Raw genomic sequence first — 26,399 nt, 5'->3', positions numbered from 1 at the left:
GCTGGGAGTAACTGAGTAGAAAAGGCAATGATGCCCATATTGCCTCTTCAGTAGGATTTGCCTCCTTCAATGCTCCCTCTCAGTCTTGCTCAGATTCTGGCCCTAGTCCAACATGTGCTTACCTTGCAGCCTCCAGACCACCAGCTCCTTGGTGGCCCATTCCTCTTTTCCCCCAGCATTCCCTTCTCAGTCCCTGACCCCTTTCCATCCCTCTCCAGTCCTGGCATGAATGGCATGACAAAGTCCTGTGCATACTCTGGCCATCAGGTGTCCTCTCCCCCAGAAGATCTGCAATTCTTTTCTGTTTCTGTCCCTCAACTCTGTGTTTTTGGTCAACCCCATTGCCTTGGTAAGTTCCAGTTCTCTGGCTGGAAGCATGAAGAATCCACTGCCCTGATCTGGACATGCTGCCAACTGAAGAAACATCTGCGCCCCCATCCTGTGTTTGATGTCAGATCTTGGACACACTTTGTCCCGTCTTCTGAAATGTGACATAGCCTTCAAAAATACACTGGCTCATCTCTCTCTCTAGCCAACACAACAAGCAAACTCACCACCCTCCCCCTGTCTACGTGGGACATGACTTCCAGGGGTGTGGATCTTCCTGGCAACACAGGACAGAGATCCTGGAATGAGCTGAGATTCAGCATCACGGGATTGAGAAAAACCTTCTCCACTAAAAGGGGGAAGAGAGAAATGAGACAAAATAAAGTGTCAATGGCTGAGAGATTCTAAACAGAGTCGAGAGGTTATCCTGGAGGTTATTCTTAGGCATTAAATAGATATTACCTTGTTAGTCAAGATGTAGTGGAGAGGCTAGAAGGAACTGCCTGAAAATGTAGAGCTGTGTTCCAGTAGCCATGTTTCTTGAAGATGATTATATAATGATATAGCTTTCACAGTGTGACTGTGTGATTGTGAAAACCTTGTGTCTGATGCTCCTTTTACCTACCTGATCAACAGATGAGTAAAACATATGGAATAAAGATGAATAATAGGGGGAACAAATGTTAAAATAAATTTAGATCGAAATGCTGGTGATAGGGGATGGGGGGGGTATGGTATGTATGATTTTTTTTCTGTTTTCTTTTTGCTTCTTTTTCTGAATTGATGCAAATGTTCCAAGAAATGATCATGATGATGAATATGCAACTATGTGATGATATTGTGAATTACTGATTTTATACGTAGAATGGAATGATCAAAAGTTAAGAATGCTTGTGTTTGTCGTTTTTGTTTTTTTTTTGGTGTTTTAAAAAGAATTTAAAAATTAATTTAAAAAGTCAAAAAAACCCAAAAAACAAAAAACAAAAGAAACAAATATTTATTGAGCACCTGCTATGTGCTAACAAGTGTTGATCTGGATGCTGAGGATGTAAGACAGAACAACATAGACTAAACTCTCTGCCCTCGTGGAGATGACATTTTACAAGGGAAATGGGTAGTACAAAGTAAAGTAAAAAAATGTCAGATAGTAAGAAGTACCAAAGGGTAAAAAAATAAGGCAGGGAAGAGGATTATGAAACGCCCATGGGGAAGACTGCAGACGTTGAAATTTAAGACAGGATGGGCAGGGAAGTCCTCCTTGAGAAGGTGGCTTCTGAGAAAGAGAGGAGCCAAGGGTTTTTGTCCACTCTCCACAGAAAGAATCATCATTTCCAGGAGACTCCTAACCATGAGAGGGATAACCCGCCATCACCCCACTCCGCTCTCCTCCAGAGCATGCGGTTCCAGAGCTCTCCTCTAGGTGGCGCCCACACCCACACTTTCCCTAACCCTAGAAGTGTCTGTCCTTTATTCTGCCTTCCCCCATCCCCCACCCCCAATTAAATCCCAGAGGTTGCAGAGGTTGGGACACCCCCCACCCCTGTTCCCCAAGAAGGGGGTCTGGTTGAGGACACAGTCTGGTGCTCTGTAAAGATGAGCCAAGAAGAACATCCTTGGAGCTTCCGGGCTTTGCAAACTTCCCCCATTAACGGCATTTCCGCCTCTGAGGTTCACAGCAACGATGTGAGGCGGGGATTCTTGTCCTTATCTCCTCCGTTTCACAGAGGGAGAACTTGGGACTCGCTCCTGGGTTGGCATAGCCAGTAGGAGAGGCAGCTGGATTCCCCACTCCTAGGAGAATCGTGAGCCCCCACCCGTCCGTGGCCAGGCTTTCCCGTCTCCCCTCCGCCCCAGCACCCGCAGCGGCCCCTTGGCTTGGCTTCTGGAACCAAGACCCGTCTTCTTAGCTTGCCTTCAGGGCCCTCAACAATCGGGTCCCATCTTAGGTCCTCACCTGGTCCCCTCCCACTGTTCCTCTTTGTCAACCCACTGGTCCACAGGCTGGTCTATCTTTGACCTTTTGTCAAAAGTGCTTCCCCATCTCATTTCTGTTTGGACAATCCTCCATGGGCTGTAGGGCCAGGCGACCCTCGCCCTGGGTCCAGCCTAGAGGACCTGTCCCCACATCCCTGAAGCACGCTCCTGCCCCTAAGCTGCTGGCCAGCTGAGCGCTTTCCACTGGAGTCTCGGGATGGGGTGAGAGGCCCCTGGGGCGCGGGGCTTGGCCTTACACCTGCCAACGTTTCAGAGGCGCCCAACAGCATGCAATAGGCACTACACAGATGCAGGTAGAAAGAGATGGTTACATTTGGCCAAAAGGAAAGGTTCTCAGTGTTAGAATTATGATCAAGTCAGGGCCCTGGTGGGGGGTGGAGGTGGGGGAGGGGTGCAGGAGTTGGAGGTGGTGGGTGTGTGTGGGAAGGGTGAACCAAAGGCTGCCATCACCTTTCCCCCACTGCTGCTATCCTCCAGATGGAGAATTGCACTTTCAAAGCCTGCCTTCCTTTTATGGGTGGGGATGGGGGTTGCTGATTTGTCTATAGACCTGAAAGTCCTGCCTGGGGACATGAGAGAGACCTCAGGGGAAAACGATTGGCTGAGGGGCTCTGCGAACCCCTCCCAGGATTGCTCCCCCAGTGGGCGCCCTTGTCTCTGTGCCTTTTCTCCACTGGACCGTGGCAGGCTGGCGTCCTCAGTGGGGTGGGGGTGGGGCACCTAGGATCTGCAGTGCCCTCTTTCTGATGCCCCAGGACCAGCACCCCCACACACACACACACTGAACCGCAGCCTGCATCAATGGGCCCAGACAGGGGAAGGGACCCGGTGCAGGGTCCCAGCTCATCTCGGAGGCAGAGGGGAGCCAGGAGACCTGACGCCCAGCCCCCATGACGTTCCTCTGTGGGTGACTGGGTCTCACGGGTCCCCACAGCCCTTGACCCGCTGGCTGGAGGGTGATGTTGTTATTCTGCCCACGAGGACTGGGTTATTTGATAAAGGAAAAGAAATAGGTTAATTGTGAGTAAATAGAGAGATGGGAACTAAACAAACAGAGAAGACAGCAGCATCTGCTGGCGGCCACCCTCCCTCTCTGGAAAGGCCGAGGGCAGCCTGACCCCTGGCCCTCCCCAGCAGGTTGTCTTTCTGCACTGTCCTCTCTTTTCAGGAGGTCTTGGCTGCAGGTCCTGCGTGCCTCCCTGATGCACTCTCATGGGCCTTTTATCCTTATTAGGGATGCCTGAGACTCCGGGCTGTAATAAAACCGGGAGTGAGGGGGGCTGCAGAGCAGTGAGGCATTATAGCTTTCATCTTCACTGGCTGTCAGGAGAGGCTGCCGTAGAGCCCCTGGCCAGTAATGAGCTCCTCAGCGCTGGAGAGGTCACTGCTTTGTCCAGAAAGTGGCAGGAACCAGCGTGGCATTCTCAACTCCTTTTTAGCAAAGGGCTGAGAGGATGGATCCCCGAGCTCTGTAGCAGCTGGCTAAAAGAGTCTCGGCAAGGGCTTCCTGAGGGTGGGCCTGTGGCCAGAGGAGAGGGTGTCACGGTGTTGGCTCCTGGATACGTCTGTCCTGGAGTGCAACCTGTGCACCTGACATTGCTGCCTACGTCGATGCTCTCCGCTGGCTGCAGGATCCGGTGCCTCTGGGCAGTACATTTCCTAAGGCCCATCCATTGCCCAGCGCGGCTGTCGCTGGCTCCCCAGTGGCCCATCTCCAACAGCCTGTTAAAGCACTTCTCCTTCCCTGATGCACCCATGCAGCTCTCGGCAGAGGGAATAAAGCCCTATGTGTGGGCTGCCCATGAGCGGGCAGTGAACCATGAGTCAGGAGACCCAGACTTGGGCCTTCTCCTGCTAACTAGCTGTGAGACCTTGAGCAAATCATTTCACATCTCTGGGCTTCAGTGCATTGACGGAAGAGTTGTGCTAGACGATCCGTCTTTAAAGTTGGGACCAGGGATTCCAATTGGAAGAATCTGTCATCAGCCCTCACCAATCAAGATGGCCCAAGGATGTGCCACTGGCGCCTACTGCCTGCCTCAAGCAATCTAACCATTTTGTTTTGAAATCCAAATGTTCTCCACCTTTCAGCCCCACTGCCCCCAAATGTTTTGTTCTTCTCCAGAGCCAGCAGTGCTTCCTCCTAAGTGGGCAATGAGTGGTGTCAGTGCCTCCATGCCTGCCTTGGGAATCTGGGCTGCGTGAAGAGAGAACTATACTTCCCCATCTCTTAGAGAACACTTCTGGTCTCTTAATCTTTAAGTGGCTTGTCTGAATCTCTCAGCAGCAGCAGAGAAGCATCCGCTGCACTTTCAGGAAAACCACAGGAGACCTGAAAGGATCTCTGAAGAACTGGGCAGGAAGTGCTGTTAAGTTACCCTGGGATCCAGGGGCCTGGACGAGAGAAGGAGCTGAAGCCCATGGGCCTCCAATGGGTAAAGAAACACCCAGTGAGCAACCTCTGGGTGTGGGCGCCAGGCCTGGTACTGGGGGTCCAGAGATGAGTTGGATGTGGAGACCTGACGGTTGCAGCTCGGTCAGCTCACCTGGTATCTGCTTCCACAGTGCCACTGACTTTGTCTCTGTAGCAGGCGCCACAACCATAACTCGAGGGTTGATTTGGGGGAACTATATGATTAATGCTTGTGTTCCACACAGGATTACAGGCTCTTGAAGGGCAGGCATGGGGTCTGGTTTCACGGTGATTATGGCTCCGATACTTAGCCCAGTGCCTGACTTATTGAGTGCTAAGTAAAAACTTGCTGGTGAATAAATGACTGAGAACATGGATTTTGGGTCAGGCAGCCCTGGGTCCAAGCTCCACCTCTGACCCTTATGGGTAGTGTGGCTTTGGGCAAGTTATTTAACCTTTCATAGTTTCAGGTTTCCTAATCTGTAAAATGAGGTTAATGATTGCACCTAGCCCATAAAGACTGCACGGGGTAATTTGTGTGACATGCTTAGTGCAGTGCCTGGCAGTAAGTATTAGCTGTTACTACTAGCATCATTGCTATTGTTACTGTTATTATTATAAAGAGCTCACAGTCCTGGGGCAGGGGAGGGAAAGGAACATAAGTGAGCAGGCTGGTTTGGTTTGTTTAGTGCTGTAATGGAGGTGTGGATAAGATGTGGGAGAGAAGTTGAAGGGGCAATAAACTCTGCCAGGGATTTGGGGGCAGGCTTCCTAGAGGAGGTGACATTGAAGTAGGATTTGGAAAGATGAGGAAAGAATGTGTGGCCACTTCCTGGCAACGTGGACAGGATCTTGAAATGAACGGAGACTCAGCATCAAGGGATTGAGAAAAACCCTAGAATGAGCTGAGACTCAACATCAAGGGATTGAGAAAACCTTCCCGACCAAAAGGGGGAAGAGAGAAATGAGACAAAGTGTCAATGGCTGAGAGATTCCAAACAGAGTCCAGAGGTTATCCTGGAGATTATTCTTATGCATCAAGTAGATATCATCTTGTTATTCAAGATGTAGCAGAGAGGCTGGAGGGAACTGCCTGAAAATGTAGAGCTGTGTTCCAGTAGCCAGGTTTTTTGAGGATGATTGAATAATGATATAGCTTTCACAATGTGACTGTGTGATTGTGAAAACCTTGTGTCTGATGCTCCTTTTATCTACCTTGTCAACAAAGGAGTAGAACATATGGAATAAAAACAAATAATAAGGGGAACAAATGCTAAAATAAATTTAGTTTCAATGCTAGTGATCAATGAAAGCAAGGGGTAAGGGGTATGGTAGGTATAATCTTTTATTTTTTCTTTCCTATGTTCATTTTCTTTTTCTATTGTCTTTTTATTTCTTTTTCTGAATTAATACAAATGTTCTAAGAAATGATGAATATGCAACTAAGTGATGATACTGTGAATCACTGATTATGTATGTTGTTTTATTGTTTCTTTATTTTTTTAATTAATAAATAAATTTTTAAAAAAAAGAAAACAAAAGGAAAAAAAAAAAAAGAAAAGAATGTGTGGCCAGAGGGCATGAGGTGGGAAGGGGCAGAGGGGAGGCTGGAGCAGCAGGGATGAGGCAGGGGACAAGGGCAGGGCCAACCTGGCCTGCCTTGGGCCCCAAACGTAGGAGTTTGCCCTGACTCCGCAGGCTATGGGAAACGCCTCTCCACCTGCGCCTCCTTCCTATTCTCCACTCAGTCTGCGGTGCCATTTTCCACCCACGATCGCCAAGCTGGAGAACCTCTCTGTGTGGTCACTCTCTAACCAGCGACTAACCTCTCGGGGATATGGACAGACAGTGGGGACTACGACCGATGAAGTCCCATCCCTCCAGGCACTTGTATTTTAGGGCAGGGGAACAAAAATAAACAAAGCAAGAGAATGCCCCAGTGTGGTAAGTGAACCAGAGCCTGGAAAGAGTGGGAATGGGGGTGCGTTAGACAGAGTGGCCCGGAGAGGTCACTCAGGACCTGAAGGGTAAGGAGGAGCAGAGGTAATGTCAGGGAGGGAAAGTGGGTCCGGCACACCTTTCAGAGGGGACCTGAACACTCTGGTTGGGGTGTAGCAGGAAAGGGGTGAGAGGAAGAGGGTGCTGGAGAACTCCTGGGATGAGCTGGGACCTAGCATCATGGGATTGAGAAAGTTGGCTTGACCAAAAGGGGGAAGAGAGAAATGAAACAAAATAAAGTTTCTGTGGCTGAGAGGTTATTCTTACGCATTATATAGATATCCCTTTTTAGTGTATGGTGTATTGAGGTGGCTGGAAGGAAGTACTTGCAACTGTTGAGCTGTGTTCCAGTAGCCTTGATTCTTCTTTTTCCTTTTTTTTTAACATGGGCAGGCACCGGGAATCAAACCCGGGTCTCTGACATGGCAGGCAAGAACTCTGCTAGTGAGCCACTGTGGTCCGCCCTGCAGCCTTGATTCTTGAAGGCGATTGTATAAAGATATAACTTTTATAGTTTGTGCGATTGTGAAAACCTTATGTCTGATGCTCCTTTTCTCCAAGGTATGGACAGATGAGTAAAAAAAAAAAAAGGCTAAAAAATAAATAAATAATGAGGGGGATAAAGGGTAAAATAAATCGGGTAGATTGAAATACTTGTGGTCAATGAGAGGGAGGGGTAAGGGATGTGGGAGGTATGAGTTTTTTGTGTTTTCTTTTTATTTCTTTTTCAGAGTGATGCAAATGTTCTAAAATTGATCGTGGTGATGAATACACAACTATGTGATGATATTGTGAGCCACTGATTATACGCCATGCATATGTGTGAATAATATGTGTGACTGTATATGTGTGAAGATTTGTCAATAAATACATGAGAAAAAAATAGGGTGGTCACAGCAGGCAGGACCAGAGCTTATAGGCCTAGAAAGGGATTGAGATTTTTATCCTAAGTGTAAAGTGGAGCCATTGGAGGATGTGACCGCAGCTGGCTTGTGAAGAAAGTGAAAAGACAACCTACAGAATGAGAGACCATATTTGGAAACCACATATCTCATAAGGGTTTAATAACCAGAATATATAAGGAACTCCTACAACTCAGCAGCAGAAAGAGAACCATCCTTGCCACCCTCACCCCCTGGGGGAAAAAAAATAATTGGCAAAGGACTTGAATAGACACTTCTCCAAAGAAAATACACAAATGGCTGAAATGCACACGAAAACAATGCGCAACAATGGTAGTTTGATGCAAATCAAAACTGCAACGAGATACCGTTTCATGCTGACTAGAATAACTATTATTTACTAAGTGGGAAAGAAGACATACTGGAGAGGATAAGGAGAAATCAGAACCTCACACGTTGCTGGCAGGAATACAAATTGGTGTAGCCACTGTGGAAACAGTTTGGCAGTTCCTCAGAAAGTTAAACGTGGGGTTACCAGATGACATGGCAATTCCAATTCTAAGTATATACCCCAAAGAATTGAAAGCAGGGACCAAAAGATAACTGAACGCCCGTGTGCATGGCAGCATTATTTACAAGTGCCAAAAGGTGCAAGCAATCCATGTGTCCATCAACTGATGGATGGATGAACAAAACATAGTATAGAGTTCTTTCCTGCCATGCCAGAGACCTGGGTTCAATTCCCAGTGCCTGCCCATGGAAACCAGCAAACAAACAAATAAACAAAAAACAAAACAAAAAAGCATATGTATAACTATATAATGGAATATTATTCAATATTTAGAACTTCTTCCTGATGCATGCTACACAATAGGTGAATCTTGAAGACACCATGTTGCGTGGAATAAGCCAGAGACAAAAGAACAAACATTGTATGATTTCACTTAGATGAAATAGCTAGAATACGCAAATTCATAGAGACAGAAAGTAGATTATAAGCTACCCGGGGTCAGGGAGGAGAATAAAAAGTTATTACTTAATGGGTACAGACTTTCTGTTTAGGGGGCTGGAAAAGTTTGGCAATGGATGGTGGTGATGGTGACCCAACATTGCCAATGTAATTCATACCATTTAATTGCATACTTGAAAGTAATCAAAATGGGAAATGAAATGAGTGGAAATAAGAGTTATTCTAGATTTCTCTCTGTCCTTCAGTCTCTAGTCGGTTGGCGAGCCCGTGCAAATTCTTTCTCTTAAGTACCCCCAGACTCTGAGGCCTCTTCCTCTCCCTCCCCACTGTGCCACCTCAGCTCTGACCCCCACCATCTCTGAATCATCACAGCTTTCTAATTCCTCTCTGTCCATCCTCCCTCCAATTCATACTCTGGCTGTAGCCAGAGGGTTGCTCTCTTGCTTAATTTCCCATTTCACATTCGCTTTATAGTTGGAAAGTGAAAACCCCTTCTCTGGATGAAATATCATCTGGAGGCCCAAATACATACAATGGGTGAAAAATGACTCAGAGATCGGGCATCTAGAGCTCCTGCCTTCAATCCTTCAGCCACTTTCTTTGAGTTTTTAGGAGTCAGTTTGCAAGTCAGTCATTCCGAGAATCAAATCCAAATTCCTCATCATGGCATTCAAGCTTCTTCATGATTCACACCTCACCTTTCTCACCAGCCTCACGTTCCACTTAGCCATTTACTGAATGCTTACCATGTGCCATCCTGTCGCGTACCTGTACCTATCATGTCATATAATCCACACAAAGGCCTTATGAGATGGGTACGATTATTATTATCCCCACTTTTCACATGAGGACAGGGAAGTACAGAGAGGCCATGCAACTGACCCAAAGACACACAGCAAGCAAGTGGCAGAGATGGATGAACCCAGGCAACCTGACGTGAGAGCCCACGTTTTAACTCCTACACCAGACCACCTCTCTTTGACTTTCCCTCCCCAAATGCTCCAGGTTCTTTTTCACTTCCACACCTCTCCCCCGTTCTCTCCCCTGCCTGAAATAACCTCTCCCTACCTCTAACTGCCCTGGACAACAAACACTCCTCTCTCCAGGCCAGCCATACTGATACCGCCCCTGGGGTGTGCTACCATTGCCTCTGGGCGGGAAAGGCCTAGGGACAAGTGCCACAGATGCCCTGAAGCAAAGGCAAAGCATTTCTGAGACAAAATAGGCCAGATCTGGTGACACATTGGTTGTGGGGGTGGAGGCAGAGGGGAGGAGAGCAGAGACGGCCCTTCTACACAGCTCCTGCGCCCCCATGGGGGGCTGGCTCAGCTCCGTCCCCCTTCCTCTTCCCTGGGTGCAGAGAGAGGGCTCCTGCTGAGAGCACCTGCTTTGGGTGATGTGGGCCGCTCCCTGCTCCTCCTCAGGCCTGGACCTCTGGGGCTCCAGCAAGAATCTTGGGGGCGGCGGAGTTGGCAGGGTGGGATCCGTCTGTTGTGACACTTGGGGCTTCCTGCAGGGGGCTGGGGCCAGTTGTACTTGTTTTGAGTTCTACGCTTGCTTTTTCTTTCAAGTGCTTTCCTGCCTATGAATACATGATTAGCCAGAACGGAGGCACCTTGAAGGAGCTCTGATATGCTCCAACTGCAGCTTGTGGTGTGGGGCTTGAGAACTCAGGACCAGGCCTGCGTGGAGGAGAGGCAGACCCTCCTCCACTCTTCTGAAGAGTGGAGGGACAGGAGGAAGCAGCTGAGAGCCTTGTGGCTGGGTTTGGTCCTGGGGGACTATCTGAGAGACAAAAGCACGTCCGTGGGAGGCAAATGTCACTGTATCTGAGCATCCTCAGGGAAATAGATGGTTTTATTTAGAAAACTTGTTCTCAGTTTCTCCTTTGTGAACCTGCCCTTGAAAAGAGGTTTGGTGTTTCACATGCATCGTTACTTTTGGGCAAATATCTGTGAGTCAGAATCACACTAGGGGGTACAGATTTCTTCCTAGTGACTTTTTTAAAAAGGTGGGCGGAGAAGGGGAGGGGCTTAGAGGGGGTGGAAAGGAGCTCGAGGAGAGCTGAGGTTGGGGAACTTTTAGAAGTGGCGGAGGCAATATCTGGTCAAGCCAGAAAGCCTGCAGCTTGGGATGCTTGTCCACGAGAGAAGTGAGGGCTGCGGGCCTCACCTCGGATCAGGTTCTTGCACTCGGCGTTTTCATTAATGACAGAGAGGAGGGAGTGGGCAGAGCAGTAAATGGTACATTAATGAAGTTAATGATGAGAATCTGTCTTCATTCCTTGCCTCGTGTCCTACTGGGTAGTTGTCAAACAGCTGTCAGTTTCCACTGGGGAGAGGGCAGGCATCTCAGCGGGAAGTGATCTCATCTCTGTCCCACTCAGCACTGTGGCAGCAGGAGCTCTCAGCAAGAGGGAAGATGCCCTGCTTTCAGCAAGAGGGAAGATGTAGTGGGGTGGTCTCCTGGGACAGCTGAGGACTGTCTATGTTTGGCAGATGCCAGGAAGGCAGGGCTTGTCTCTACCAAGGGCATGCATGTGACAGTGGCTTCAGCTTCATCATCTCCATGCCAGGAGGCACCCTGAAGATTTAGATATTCACCACCTCCTGCTCCACATACTCCTGGGTGGGCCCAGGATCTCTCCGTCTTGCCATGGGGAGGCTGCTCCGTGGAGAGCCTCTTTACAACCTTTAAGAGAGTGGACCGTGCTCTTGAAATACCTACTGCCTTCGGGTTCTCCTCCCACCTCTCTGTTGTCTCCTCTGCCAGATCTTCCTCCTGTCCCTGCCTCTGAAGAGTGGAGCTTGTTACAGTTCACGTCTGGGCTCTTCTCTTAATATCAATGACCATCTTGTTCCATGCTCATGACTCCCAAGTTTATGACCCTTTCCCAGACCTCTCTTCTGGCTTCCAGACTCATATTCAATGTGACAGCTCCATGGGATGGTCTCACAGAAATCGAAAACATCTCAGATGCTAAGAAGTAAAGGTTTTTGGTTTTTGGTTTTGGTTTGGCATGGACAGGCACCAGGAATCGAACCCAGGTCTCCAGCACGGCAGGCGAGAACTCTGCCACTAGCCACCATCGCACCACCCCAGAAGTGAACTTTTGATCTTCCAATTATATTCTCTTCCCATTTCCCCCAACTCAGTACATATTTCTCCATCCATCCTGTTGCTCGAGTCAGACACGAGATCTCATCGTTGACACTTGTTCTCCTTCACCTTCAGTTCATCACCAAGCGCTGCCAGTTCTATCTCCAAATCAGAACTCCACCCACTTCTCTCCATCTTCAGTGCCACAGCAGAGGCTAAATCATCGTCTCTTACCTGCCCTCATGCAACTGCCTCCTAACTCACCTGCTTCCCTTTGTTCTCCTGCCCTATTTTCTACACAGCAGCCAGGGTGATTTTTCAAAAATGTAAAACGGGTCACATCACTTCTCTATTTATGACCTTCTCATGGCTTTCCATTGCACTAGGAATAAAAGCCAAAACCCTTACCAAAGACTACAGGGACCTACGTGGTGGAAGCTTACCCACCAATCTCACCCCCCACTGCAGCCCCTCTTAAAGAAAAAAGCCATGCTTTCTTTCAGCTTCTCAAGTGCCCCAAGTTCTTCCTTCCCTGCCCCTCCTCTTTGCACATTCGGTTCCCTCTGTTTGATTATTCTTTCCCCATCTCTTCCCATGGCAGATGCCCATCCATCCTTCAGGTCATTCCCCAAAGACCACCTTCTTCACTCCAGAGTGTGGGGTCCCAAAACACAGGGACTGTGTCTGTTTTACCAGGGCTAGGATGAGGGCAAGGCAAGTGGGGTGCCCAGGGTAGAAAAGTTAAGGAGGTGCTCACTCTCTGGTTTGTGCCTGACCCCGAGTCTCTTTCTGAGGTGTCTCCTTAGATTTTTTTAATTGAGATCTATTATAGCCTCAGATTTTGTGCCCTAGGTTCCTCATTTGCCTTACCCTATTTCCACTCTTGTTTTCTACTCACCACCATATCCTCAGGACTGAACATAGTGCCTCATATTTAACAAATGCTCGACAAATATTTATTGAATTAATGAGCAACTCAACTTTGTTGGGCTGTCCTGGTTAAGAAGGTGGTGAGAAGAATTGGTGAGAGGAGTGGACACTTGCTTAAGCTCAACCTTTGGACCATCCAGGCACACCGTTGTGGGTAATGAGATGGTTTCCGTCAGAGCTCAACAGAGAGCCACATAAGGTTTCTCTAGGTGTGGTCTGAAGATCTGTGCTGGGATCGCTTGGAGCAGTGGGAACTTGATTCCTGCGCTAAACACAAGATCTACCGAGTTGGAATCTGTAAGGTGGAACAGGATATATGAATGACTGGCAAGCTCCCTGGGTGGTTCTTATGTGTCCTCAAGTGTGAAACACAAGGCCAAAGAAGAGATTCTGAGACCTTCCCGTGTCAGACTCTATTAGAAGCTCTGTGATATGGCACGTGTCCTAATGCAACTGAGACCATGAAATCCTAGGGCTGCCAAGCAAAAGTGGTGATCATAAAAGGCTCTCTTCTTCTTTGTTAGGTCAAACAAGGCTTCCAATGGATCGATGCCCTATGGGATACTGGGCTCCTCCTTGGCCCCCGTGGAGCAGCTTGCTCCCCATTGCCCTTTGTCTTTTGCCTGTGCACCGCTAGTCACTCTGGAGAGCTAAATTTATCAAGAAGGTACCTCACCAAATATAGAAGGTTTAAGAGCACTGGATGCAGGTAATGACAGTGTTTTGCAGTGCCTTAAAGATGTGTAAACATCATTCTGTAAATATTCCTTATCATTTTCCTCATGTGGTTCCCTGACCAGCAGCAACAGCGTCACTTGGAACCTGTTAGAAATGCAAATTCTTGACCACGCTCTTCCCCTCCCAGGTTTTTGACTCTGGATTCTCCCTGCCTGGATCTTCTATTGTGCTTCCTCAGGGTGCAGCTCCCAGGAAATTCATATATGAAAAAATTTTGAGAAGATGATGTCGTTCCTTCTGCCTACTGCAGAATTGGGGTGATTTTCCTCACTTCTATTTTCCTGTTTCCTTAGGTCTTGAGATGGGGTGAGATGGTTTCAGTCCCTCCAAGCTTCCTGGGAGAGTTGAATGTGCAACAGCCCACATGCATTCTCCTGATGTGGGTGGGACCTTCAAGGATCAGAGCAAGGCATTGCCAATTCTGTGTTGCTAGGTAGCAAGAGCTCTCAAGTGATGGGTCAACTCATCCAGTCCCAGTTTCCAAGCAGGACCATTCTTCACCTAACAATTGATGCCTCTTTTTAAAAAACTAACACTTTTCCCAATGTTCACAATCTGAGAACTCAGGAAATTCTCCCTGACATCAAACCCAATACCTATGGGGGCTTCCCTCCTAATTCCCACCTAGGGTTTCATCATAACTTAGACATTATGCTTTTAAAGGCTGGAAGACTCTATCAGATCTTAAGCCATCTTCCTTTCTCCAAGGCAGAAATTCCATTTCCTTGGCTTTCTAAAATTTTCGGACATTTTGGTGACTTTCACTGAGATCTGTGATTAGGAGAAGTATTAAACTTAGGGCTGGGAGGTCTGGGTTCAAATCCCAGTTCTGCCCCTACCTAGTATAATAATCTAATCACCGCCTCTCCAAGCTGTATTCTTCTCTGATGCAAAATAAAAGCATTGTAACCAACAATCTCACACCGTCATCAAAAAATGAGGTTTGAATGTGAAGATTAAATGAATTGATGAACTTAAAACACCTCGCATAGTGTCTACTGCAGAGCAGCCTCTTAATTCATTTAATCAAAATTTCTAGCCCCTTCCAGCTTCATTCTGCTGTGGAACTGCGTTCTGCTGCCTGACTAGTGGGGTTTGGCTTCAGCCTCACCAAGCTGCATTCTGACATCACTGGAAGGAGATGCTAAAGGTGGGGGGTGTAGGAGAGAAGGCCAAGGGAGGGAGCATGACGCCACGACCCCTAAAGATTCCCGAGGAAATGCAGAGCTCTTTACTGGAAGGTTGCTCTGAACCAGGTCCCAGGCTTCCCTTCCCCCTCTGTTCACCCAGGCGCACAATGATGAAACACCAAATTAGCTCCATTATTGTAACACCTCCAAAAATTATAGGCCGCGTGTTCTGCCAGAGCCAGCTAATGGCTCCCACTGGTGAGCAGGTGACACTAATGGTTATTTCCTCTCATCCAGGCACTGAGCACAGAGTGGCAGAAACAGAGAGTAAGAATTCAGGCTGGGAGGCAGCCTTGGAGGTGGGGAAGAGAGGGATGCTTGGGGAGGCTGGAGAAGCTGAGGCTTCTGCCTGCTCCTTTACCAGAGCTTGGTGACTCTAAAGCCAACCTGAGTCATGGTGAGGAGGAATGCCTGAACTGGAGAGCAGAACTTTAAGGTCCTTCTTTCCTTCTCCCACCTCCCCTCTCCAAGATGGACTAGATAGCCAAAAATACCTCTTTGCAATGAACATTGGAAAATCCCCCTAGGCTCAGTAATAGCCCAGCCTGGCACAGGGCAAGACCATACCCTTTAGCTCAACCCCTGGCACCTCCCTATATCGGCCTCTCTACCTGGGTGTCCCCAGAGTTCCTGCTGGTGCTCCTGCTTCTAAGGAGGGAGCTGCTGCTTCCTGGATCTCACTGCATCTCAGGTCCTGTCTCCAAGTTGATGTCCAGCTTTTCCTGCCCTCCCACACAGCAGCCAGCATTTCCTCTCTCACCTCTTCCTCCCTCCCCCCTCCTTCTGCCTCTCCTCTCAAGCATCAGACAAAGCTATCTCCTGTCTGTGTCAGCTGAGGCCCCAAAGGGGAGTAGAAGTAGCCTCTTCCCAGGCAGACCCAGGTGCCTTCTTGCCAGGCCCGGCAATGGGAAATCACAGATTCCTGGACTTAGAATGGTTCCTGCAAACCTGGGTTCACTGACATCCACACACCCCACTGTTCCACAAAGCATCTGGCAGCCCTGTTCGAGTCCTCACCCACTCCCTTCCTGGACTCTTCAGGGCTGTGAAGGGTGGGAGCTGGGTCTGCCTAGTGCTTCCCTGTAAAAGGTTCCCAGCAAGCACCTTCTGCAGTTAATACTTTCTGAGTAATGGCATGTCTGTGATAAGCAGCATTCACACTCAGGGGTCCTCAGAGATTAGACAGATCTCCTCCAATTTTACAGATCTGAAAACTGAGGCTTTGAAAGTGTGTGGCCCAGTTGGTGCTAGATGGAGCTTTCCAGCACTTAGATCACCGTAGATTTCCTTTCTCTCACTTTCAGATTAAAATACATTCCACATGTGCAAACTGAGTACCTACTAGATGCAATGCCAGGGACACAGGGATCCACAAATGAGCAAGACCAGTGGGTAGCAGTGGAAAGCTGGGTGCCCTGGACTCTAGGGACTGCCCACCTCTAACATGGCAAGGATGGGTCTAAGGAGACCCCTCAAAGATACTACTAGTAAGTAGCTAGCATTCACTGAGCGCTTGCCATGTGCCAAGCAAGCCCAGATGCCAAGAGCTCCATGTGGATTCTCTCTTTTAATTCTTATGACAACTTTATAGGATAGTGCTTAGTCGCACCCATGTTTTACAGATGAGTTAAGCACTTAGCTAAAGAAGAGGGGGATGTGGCTGGAATCCAGGCAGCCAGACCCCAGGGCCCATCCTCTCGGCCTCTATATCAAAGCATCTTGGTTCTCTGAAAGGTTGTCATTGAGGTTTGTTTTCATGGTACTCATTACCCAATGTTTTGGTTTCCCCTAATGCTGCTGAAACCCTGATTAAGTAGTGTGTGGCAGCACTTTCGCCTATGTTCTCTGACTCGACTTTTTAAATCTTTTCTTGTTTTTAATCTGATTAAACAAATTGATGGGCCAGGTTTTATTATTATCCCTCAGATGGAGAAACTGAGGCTTGCAGGTGTTAATAAGTTCTCAAAATTCAAAGACCATGCTCTGATTTACCCCCCATGATGTTGTTTATTATGTTATCCTTTCTCTGTGTGGCCCTGAGTACAAATTCTTTCCTGTCTTATGTCAGGAATAGCTTTGTTTTTCCTAAGTGCCTGGTCTGCTTTTACTTTATGGACACTGAGTTCTGTGACTGTGTTTCTGTTTTGCATTTGCTGCTAGAATGCCTAAACCCAAGGTGTGGCCTACTTCTCTGCAGTGCTTGGACAGCAGATCATGCATTTTGTGTAGGAGCCTCTCTGAACTCCCTTTCATACTCTTTCACTTTTCCTTTCACTACATTTGCATTATGCTTTAAACTTATTTTAAATCTTGCTATGTGCTTTGTAAGCTACCCTAAATCTCTTTTGGAGCAACACAAGGTGACAAACAAATATGCTTTTTGGGTTTTTTTTTTTTGCTGTGCTTCCGCAAACAATGCACCTGATTTCTCTTAGTTCAGTCTTCCCTATCTGCAGAATTAGGATAATGCCCTCTGCAACGACGTGTTGAGGATGAAATGAGACAAGGTATGTAAGAAGACTCTGTAAGTTCAATAGTGCTACACGAAGGAAAGGTGGATTTGCTGTTCCTATCCTTGTTATTAATAACAGGACAGAGTTCGTGCCCCTGGGGTGCCTGCACCAGGGGTTGTCTGCACCCAGGGATTGGCAAGGAGGGCCTGGCTGACTGGGAGTCAATCCCACATTCCTGGAAAGACACACTCAGAGTTGTGTGGCCCGAGGGAGCTGCCGAGAGTCTCCTCGGAGCCACCTAATGCCATCCTGGTCAGAGCCGTGCCAGGCCTGCTTCCCGTACCCGGGACAGGTCCTTAGTTGGACCTGACCCTGCTGTTCTCCCAGTGAGGAGCCAAAAGGCTGGAGAAGAACAAGGCATGTCTCCAGGACCACCACGGGCCCCCAGGGGGAAGGCTGACAATTCTCTGTGAGGTTGTAGGACTCTCCAGAAACCTTTTAGGATATGTCAGCCTCATCAACTGGGAAGAGGACACCAGAGGCCCCTTCCACTGACCACATCTTGTCACTCGTTACAGAGGAGCAGTGGCCGAGGTCTGTGGTGAGAAGGCAGCGGGAGGGCCACCGGCTCTGAGTGTGTCCTCGTGGTCCCACCTGAGCCTTGACCTGCACACCCACAGTTCTCCTTCCTCTTCTTCTCCATGCCGCGTCACTCCCTTCTTAGAACTCTTCCAGAATTACTTAATTCTAGAAACTTCCAGGATGAACATGGCCAGACAATTCATCAATCCACCCTCACAGTGTCCAGCCCAATCCTGCCTCTCAAGGCATCTGTATGATTTTCCAAGCAATAGGAGGACTCTGGGTCTCATCAAAGTATTTGCGGTTATCTCGGGGCAATGGATGAATGGTGAATTGCATTTGTTTCTTTCTGTGCGTGTGTGTTGCTTTCCATGTTTTCTAGACTATCTAAAGCAAGAATGTAGTATTTTTGCCTTGAGTCAACACATTACAGTAGTACAGCTTTTAAATAAAATGCTCTCGGTTTTGGTTCTCTGCCCTATCACTTAACACTGTGTGACTCAGAGAGGAAGGCTGTCAGTTTTCCTCATCTACAGAGTGGAAATGCTGCCTTCTCACTGCACTGAGAGGTTAAATATGACGGTGCACTTGGAAAGTTTATAAACACATTGGGTATTGTTGCTGTTGGATCTTGAGAACAGTGAACCATGCTGAGAAACCTGAAGGCCCTTTCTCTTTGAGGTTTTCATTACATCCTCACTTCAACCCTGTGAAATAGAGGTTCTTTTCCATATTTTACAAATGAGAAGGCAGAGAGGGGATGTGGTCTGTCTGAGGGCACACAGCAGAGGCAGCCTTGGGCTCCTGAGTCCAGGTCCCGCTTGCCCGCAGGTTTCTGAGAGGGGTGTCAGGTCTGAGTTTGGATCCATGCCCCTTGCAGAGGCCCCCCAGCTCCTGGCTTATGGGTAGAGCTGACTGTGTGGCCTGGAATAGTGCTATCATCAGTGCCTCAGCTTCCCCAGGAGTCAAATGAAGAGATAGCTTTACCTTCTCTTCTCAACATGTGGGAGACACAGCCTGAGATGGAAGCAGTTGGGGGCCGATGAGATCCCTCCATATGGGTATGTCACAAGCTGCATAACCTTCAGGACACAAGGTCCCAAAATCCTTTTTTCCAAACATTGTCTCTCAGGGCAACCAAAAAGAATCTTTTTGACGGCGACAGGCTGAAAACCCAATTAGACAAGCTTGGATGGGATATGGGAAGTAGGCTGCATGCTGCTGGATTCCCCCAGTATGGGAGGGGTCCAGCCTGTGTGTGGGGGGCTTCCTGGGACTTGGCCCAGGAAGGCTCAGCCTGGCTCTGAACCTGATTCCAGGTAGGTAGCAGGGGATTCTGCTGAGATTCTTCCTTCCTGTCTCACGTGAGAGAAAACAGGAGCTTAGCCAAAATACTCCCCAAATAGGGTCGGGGGAATATTTTTCCTTAGGGAACACTCATTCCCTTAAGAGAGCTGGGTGTCTGCCCAGTCTTGGATAAGATTTACTAATCCAAAAAAAAAAAAAAAAAAAAAAAGCCCTGTCAGCAGGAATCGGAATTACAAAGGCATTTGCTGCCTGCCTTTTTCTCTGGCTTCTTTTTCTCCCCAAACCTACCAGAATGGCCCAGAGGCAACAGTAAAGTCTGGTTCCCATGTTTCTACCCTAAAAAGCCATCTCAAAGCCCCAACCCCCACCTCCAAAATGCCTGCCCCGGGTCTGCCCTCCCAGGACTGCTTGCCAGCTCCAGCCATTTGCCGGAATACACTTCCTGTTCGAACAGCCCTCTAGGTGACACTCAGAACTTAGCAGTTCCAGGTTTCTTTCTTCAGAGATCCTGGTTTTTTTCTGATGCATTGACCTTGGGAAGGGCTAAAGCGTCTCTCTCACAGGGCACTTTGGGAGTGACCTAGCTGGAGTGGTTTCTGACAATGTGAAGGAGGCATCTTCTAGCAGGCGCCTCAAGTCACAAATCCAGCCCTGTCCCCAACTTCTCAAAGAAGGGCAATGCTTATCTCTGAATTAAGTCATATTTTCATGACACACCACCAGAGTTGTTTTTCTCTCCCTGGAAGTTGGGCTGTTCTTGGCACATGGTCCAATGTGTCACAGCTGAGATGTGAGTCAACCGAAGACTCTGGGAGGCCAGGGATGCACTCAGTCCCAAAGAAGAAAAGGGAAGTGTCCCAAGCCAGTGCTGTGCTAGTGGGTGGGGGAAGGGAGCAACCTCTCCCTATTCCCACTCCACAAAGGGGTGGCTTCCCCCATAAAAACGAAGTAGGGAGCTTGTCTAGGGGAAGGCTGAAGCAATGTCCTCCTATCTTATCACCCCAAGTTACCCCTTTTCTTTTCCTTCTGGGTTTTCTCTTTGATTCTAGCTGCCTGTAGTGGTTTGGAGCATGAAAACATGTTCTCAAACTTAATCCATTCCTATGGGTGTGAATTCTTGTAAATAGGACCTTTTGGGGAGGTTACTCCAGTTAAGGGGTGGCCCAGGTGAATCAGGATGGGTCTTAATCCTATTACTGAGGGCCTTATAGGAAGGGTTGCAGAGAGAAAGAGAGAGAGAAAGCTGGCGGGGGCAACCAGAAGCTGAAAGTCAATGGAAGCAGAAGAGAAGGGAGAAGCCAGGAGAGGCTGCCATCTGCTTTGCCATGTGACAGGGGAGCCATAGGACCAGGGATGATTGGCAGCCAGCCCCAGAGTGCCAGTCTTTGTGAAGAAAGCATTGCCTAGATGACTCCTTGATTTGGACTTCTCCTAGCTTCAAAACTGTGAGCCAATAAATTCCCATTGCTTAAACCAACCCGTTGTATGGTATTTGCTTTAGCAATGAGGAAACAAAAATACTGCCTCACTGCACTCTGCCTCTGTTCCAATTCAAGTACAGACCCAAACGCTACCCCTGGTTCCTGCAGCACCCCTAAAATAACCTGACAATGTAAACAATAACTTCTCGAAATACTAAGGGCAGACAAAAGAAATCACCACAGACAACGCAAATGGCTGACACATAGAAAGTCTTTGGATTCCTTAATTGCTGAACTCAAGCCCCAAAGGACTGAGACAACTTCTTAGGCCCCCGCTCTGGGCTCCTTACCTGACAGCTCTCTGCTCATTTTCTTGGACTGGCATCCTTTCTTTTTTCGACGTTTGTTTGTGGTCTCCTAAACAACCTGTCTCTTTCATGGCTAAGGCCCCATCCAATCCTCCCACCCTGCTGGGACCTCCCTCTTAGATCTCATTTTGGTGGGAAAAACTGGTTCATTCTCAGCCATTGGCCACATCATTCTTAAGTAACAGAAAAGAACAAATACCATTTAGAACCACAATTGCCTTCTATGGAAGGTGGGTCTTGTTAATGGCCATATAACGATTTCTATGTCCCTGATGCTACAAGAGGTGGCTTGGCTGTTCAACTGAATATCTTGTTGGGTTCTTAATGTGTGATGGTGGGGCTGGAACTGAGCCTGGGTATAGGAAATGGAGAAAACTAAATTTCTTGGTACACAGAGGGGTGTTGCTTGCTTATTTGTTCCTGTTTTGAGGTATGGAACCTGAGGAGATGATGGAGGGCAGCCAATGGGAAGATGGGAGCCAGCACTTATGGCAGAGCATGGCCAGGAGGAACCCGGTGACAAGTGCCCAGGGGACTTTCAAGGATAAATGTGTCTACTGTGCCATGCAAAGCTGCTCCCTGTGCAGGGAGTGTGAAGACCCATCTCCCCATGACTGTGTCAACAAACCTTCAGCTGGCCATCTTTAGTACTTTGTGTTACTTGGGGTGGGGTGGAGGTGGGGTTGTTTCTCTGACTGGGTAGATGAAGGAAGAGTCAGCACAAGAAGAGAGGAGAATGCTATCTCAGAAGAGGCAGAAAATTGGAGCCACGGGGGACCATGAAAACATATGTTCTTCCCACCAGGAATAGGCAGGAATCTTGGGAAGAGCCTGTTTGAGCCAGATCACGAGAGGCAGTTTAGAGGTAGACTAGGAGCACATACTGTGAAGCCAATGTGCCTAGGTTTAGCTCCTTGTGACCTTGAACAGGTCACCTGAGTCTCTTCATCTGTCAACTACCTCTTTTGTAGGGTGGTTGTGAGAATTAAATGTAAGCTAAGGCACCTAAAACAGAGCCTGGGACACAGACACCAAGAAACCCTAGCTGATGTCAGGCTTACACCTGCAATAGCAATTCTGCACGTACATAATAATTTGAGTCTTACTCTCTCGCCACTTCCCCATCTTACCTACAGACTCTCTGTGGTAGACTGAATAAAAGGTATATTCTTAACCTTTGTCCATGTTCCTGCGGGTATGAACTCATTTGCAAACAGGACCCTTGGAAGATGTATCCTCAGCTAGGGTGTGGATTATTTGTGCACAGGATCGTCTAAACTTCTCAGGATAGAATTTTAACCCATATTACTGGAGGTCTTACAAACAGAAGCCAGAAACCAGAGAATGTTACAGGAAATCAAGGTTATCACCTTGTGATGGAGGACTGCCCGCAACAGAGCACACGGACTCTGGGAGAAAACATGGCCTGGCCAACATCTTGATTTTGGGTTCTAGCCTTCAAAACCGTGAGGCAATAAATGCTTGTTGTTTAAGCCAACCCATTGTGCGGTATGAACCATAACAGTGCTGGCAAACCAAGCACCCTCCTGCCCTATAAACATTCACACCCGTGCTTTCTGATGACACTACAAAAGAGAAATCGGTCCCATAGTCAAGGATGTTGGAACTGTCCCTGAACTCCAAGCTGTGACAAGTCCAAACCACCAGTAGAATTAAAACTCAAAAGTGACAGACATGGACGTCTTGTACACAGTCATTGGCATTTCTCAGGCCAAGACTGAAGACAATACCAGCTGCACTGATCAGAAGTGAATGTTTAAATGTCCTGTCCACTCCCCCTCACAGCAGGAACTGCCTCCTTCTTCTAACTGCCTCATCCCAAGGCCAAGTGGACTCCATGGAAAGCTCTTCATCTCAGGTCTCTCCAGGTCTCAGGGACTTGGTCCAGAATGAAATATTCCTGGAGAATTAGCAGGTGTCAATTCAGACTCAAGAGGAAAATATGGCTACAGGGGACAACTGATGAGGATGAAGAACAGATGGGCACAGGGTTGGAGGTGTATGGGGGGGAGGGGGCTGGCTGCTGTACAAGTCACTTTTTTCTACTTTGTTCCAGACACTAAAACACCATAAAAATATGCTAGCAACAGGATGCGGGTTGACCTAAACCCCCATAGCTCGCCTTCTCTCCTTCCTCCTCCAAGGTATAAATATGTACAGTAGAGAAGGTTTGAGAGTGGGGGCTAGCTGGCTCAGGGTTTGAAGCTCTTTGATAAATGGCCTCATCTTTCCTCCTTGGTTTTCCTGCTGACATTGCTTGTTGGTTTACCTATTTCCAGAGTCTTAATCTTTCTTGAGTGGAAGAGACTAATAAGTTGGTAGAGGGGATGAAGTCTTTGCTCTGTGTCCCTTAACACTTCATGCCTTGGGCTCCAGGTCTCCGCCTTCCCTCTCCTTCTCCCTTTACAATAGAGAGGCTCATAGGTGCACAATGAAGGCAGTGAATGGGGAGGGGGGCAGGAAAGCAAAGAGGGGAGAAATCAGTGAAAAGAAAAACAGGGCAAGAGAATGCTACAACATCTATAAAAACCTAGGGACAGGGGAGGCAGTAGGAAGAGCACAGAAGTGGGTCACACGAAACCTGGCTTCAGGGTCCAGATTTACACTACTCACTGAGCCACCCTGGATAAGCTGTGGGACTTCCCTTGCCTTCAACTTGTTTCTCTGTGGTAGGAGAAGGCTGGGCCAGTTCATCTCTGGGACTCCTCTCCAGTTCTGACCTTCCCCAAGTCCAGGAGACCATGGAGTCACAACACCGTGGTTTGTAGCAAAATGACAACCCCTCAACAGACAGCCCCAATTCTCCCAAGCCTTTTGCTACTCTGCTCTTATTTATACCCATGACCCAAATCTCTCTGAAATACTGCTGATCTCCAGGACCCAGCGCAGCCCCTTCCTCAGGGATGAATCCAGGAGTGCATGCATTCATGACAGGGGATGCTTGACTGTTGCTTCCTTCGTGACCAAATAATCTCTCTCCAGGAGACGATGTCACTGTGGGTTATCAGGTGATAGAAGCAACAAGACAAGTGCATAAACTCTGTGCAGCAAGGGGGGGGGGGGGGCAAGCACAGTGAAATGCACCAGTGTTGGGGGAATAGATTTTTGTTGATGCCTGAGCTTGTTGCCAAATGATTTCTCATTCATTCTCTTGTAAAGGAAAGTTTAGCCATTCATACCATTGAGATGCACAGCATACTAATGAGGGGAACGCAAGGCCGGGGGAGGGCAGGGTCTGCTATAGCAGGCTGTGGGCAGAGGAGGGGTTAAAATAGGACTGTTGTCTGGTTGCCTGTGGGTGCTGGAATCTTCAAGAAGCTAGCCGGAGTGGGCAGTGAGGCTGTCTGGATAGAAGAGAATTTAACAAGGATGAAAGTAGAACTATCTTCACTATGCTGAGCCTCCAGCAGCCCCTTAAGGCCATTTCCTCTGAAGTTGCAGGAAAGGACCTATTGTCAAAAGCAACTTAAAATGAGAATGCTCAAGGCCAGTAGAGCCTTTATTGAACAAAACTGCTTACAGCCAGGTCAGAGCCCTGTCTGGACCAATTAACATTGTTTTCCAGCACTGCATGGGAAACCTTTAACCCTAAGCACCCAAGAACGACCACCGGTCCCAACTGGCCCAAGTGAGAGGGTATGGAATGGTTACGTAGATCACCTTTGCAGAAAGAATTCACAGGTGTGGAGTGCTCGTCTTTGGCGGAGCAGTTGTCTCCTGGGCCCAGCCCATGAGATGGAGCTTGCACCCACACCCCTCCTCTTTCCTTTTCCAGGTTCATGATGATTCCAGAAAGATTATCAGCAGTCCTTTACTAGGGGAACCTTGTGGCTTTTGAGTAGCCCCAGCAAAGTTAAGGTCCCATTTTCTTCAGAATCTGGGGTTCGATAGAGTGAGCACATTCTCTGGACCTGAGCTTTGACCATGGAAGGACACCTTGAAGCAACCACCTCCCCCTTGCACACACACACACACACACACACACACACACACACACCCCGCCATTTGCTCCCAGTCTCTCTATAGGATATAAGCTCTGAATATAGGGCTGTAGTTCTTATCAGTTTGGAGCAGGAAAGCTTCTGGTTTTGATGTTCCCATCTGACCAAGAGATCCTTCCAAGGAGGCAACCAGGTCCCTCCAACCTCCCCTCCTCAGTGCGGACAGCAAAGGAACGGCCCCATACCGCTGGCCTCTGCATTGGCAAAGGTGGAAGGAATATATTGGGCAGGGGGAGTGGACTGGACATTTGTGCCCACCAGCCTGAGGGAGGTGGACTGCTGGAGGAGAGTTTGGCAATCCAGAAAATAATGAGTATAATGAGGCCAGGCTCTAGGAAGTGTGGGGGTAAATGAACATCCAGCAAAGACAATCAGGCGGTGAAGCAGCTCCTGCTGAGCACCAAATAAACAAGAAAGCATTATGGTCCCCTCCGGCGACCCAGGCCGCTTCTAACTCAGGCGGGCAGGGGGTCAGGCAGCCAGGAGGGCCACAGCCGGGCTCATTTGGGCGGCTCAAAGTGCAGTGCAGGTCAGGGCTGGCTGTCTTCATACATTATTCAGAGCAGCTCTAGCTGCAGGGCTCCAAGAGCAGGCTTCACGGGCTTGGGCAGACAGCCCAGGCACAAGCAGCCTTACTCCCTTCACACTTCCTGGGGCTTCCGATTGACTCTAATTTGCTCTGTAGGCCTCTCCTGGAAAGTTCTCCCCACTCTGCTTCAATCCTGGGTCAGTCCCCCATGCAAGAGACCAGACATTGGGGATTTTAAAGCAGAATTCTAGGGATACTGAGCCCTGGCTGCAAAATCCTGATGGAACGTTTTTTGTTTTGACTTGAGTTGCTTTCGAGGGGCAGGGGCTTCTCATTTCACTCCCCACTGCACCCCCAGCTTTCTTCCAAGGTATGGCCCATGCACGGAACCAACCTCCTGGCACACTGTAAGCCAACTTTCCTCATCCTTTAAATCTTATTTCAAGGACTACTCCCTCCAGAAAGTTTCCCTTAATCAATGTCATGGATGCCCCAGTCTTCCACAAATGATCTTCTATCCAAAAGGCTGTAATGGAATGGTCAATTTCAGCCCTCATCTTGCTCGATTGGTCACAGCATCTGATACGTTTATCCTTCCTTCTCTCCACCTGGGAACACTTTCTTTGTTTCCCAGGACACTAAACTCTCCTGGGTTTCCCCCTATTTTATTGGCTGCTTGTCCTCTGCTAATTTTTCATGGCCTCCATGGTGAAATGCCAGCGCACGCTAACACTCAGTCTCTGTCTTCTTTTCTTCCCTAAATTTGCTCCCACTGGGATCTCAACTAGTCTCATAGCTCTTAACATCATTTATATGTGACGTCTCCCAAATTTATATCATTAGCCCGTGCCTCTCTCCAGAACTCTAGACTCTATATCCAACTTCTTACTCAACATCTCCACTTGGATGTCTAAAAGGCATCTCAGATATAGCATGACCATATTATGAACCCTTGATCTTCCTCCCCAAATTGATTCTTCTTCCAGGATTCTCCAACTCATTAAATGGCAATTCCATTCTGAGTTGTTCAAGCTGAGAACCTTGATTCTTTTCCTTGTCCACACCTTAGATCCTACACCCAATCTGTCAGCAAATACTGTTGGTTCTATTTTCAAAATACACCCACAAGCTAGCCGCATCTGACCTCTCTACCA

At 48.2% G+C, this 26,399-nt stretch overlaps 1 protein-coding gene across 3 annotated transcripts in view; it reads right to left on the bottom strand.

Moving 5' to 3' along the window:
• SYT6 (synaptotagmin 6) overlaps window positions 1-26,399 on the bottom strand; it is a 60,448-nt gene that overhangs the window by 11,839 nt on the left and 22,210 nt on the right. The window lies entirely within an intron of this gene.

This window comes from Tamandua tetradactyla, chromosome 11 (assembly GCF_023851605.1).
Source record: "Tamandua tetradactyla isolate mTamTet1 chromosome 11, mTamTet1.pri, whole genome shotgun sequence".
NCBI classification, from domain to species: domain Eukaryota; kingdom Metazoa; phylum Chordata; class Mammalia; order Pilosa; family Myrmecophagidae; genus Tamandua; species Tamandua tetradactyla.
This window is presented reverse-complemented; position numbering and strand designations above follow the sequence as displayed.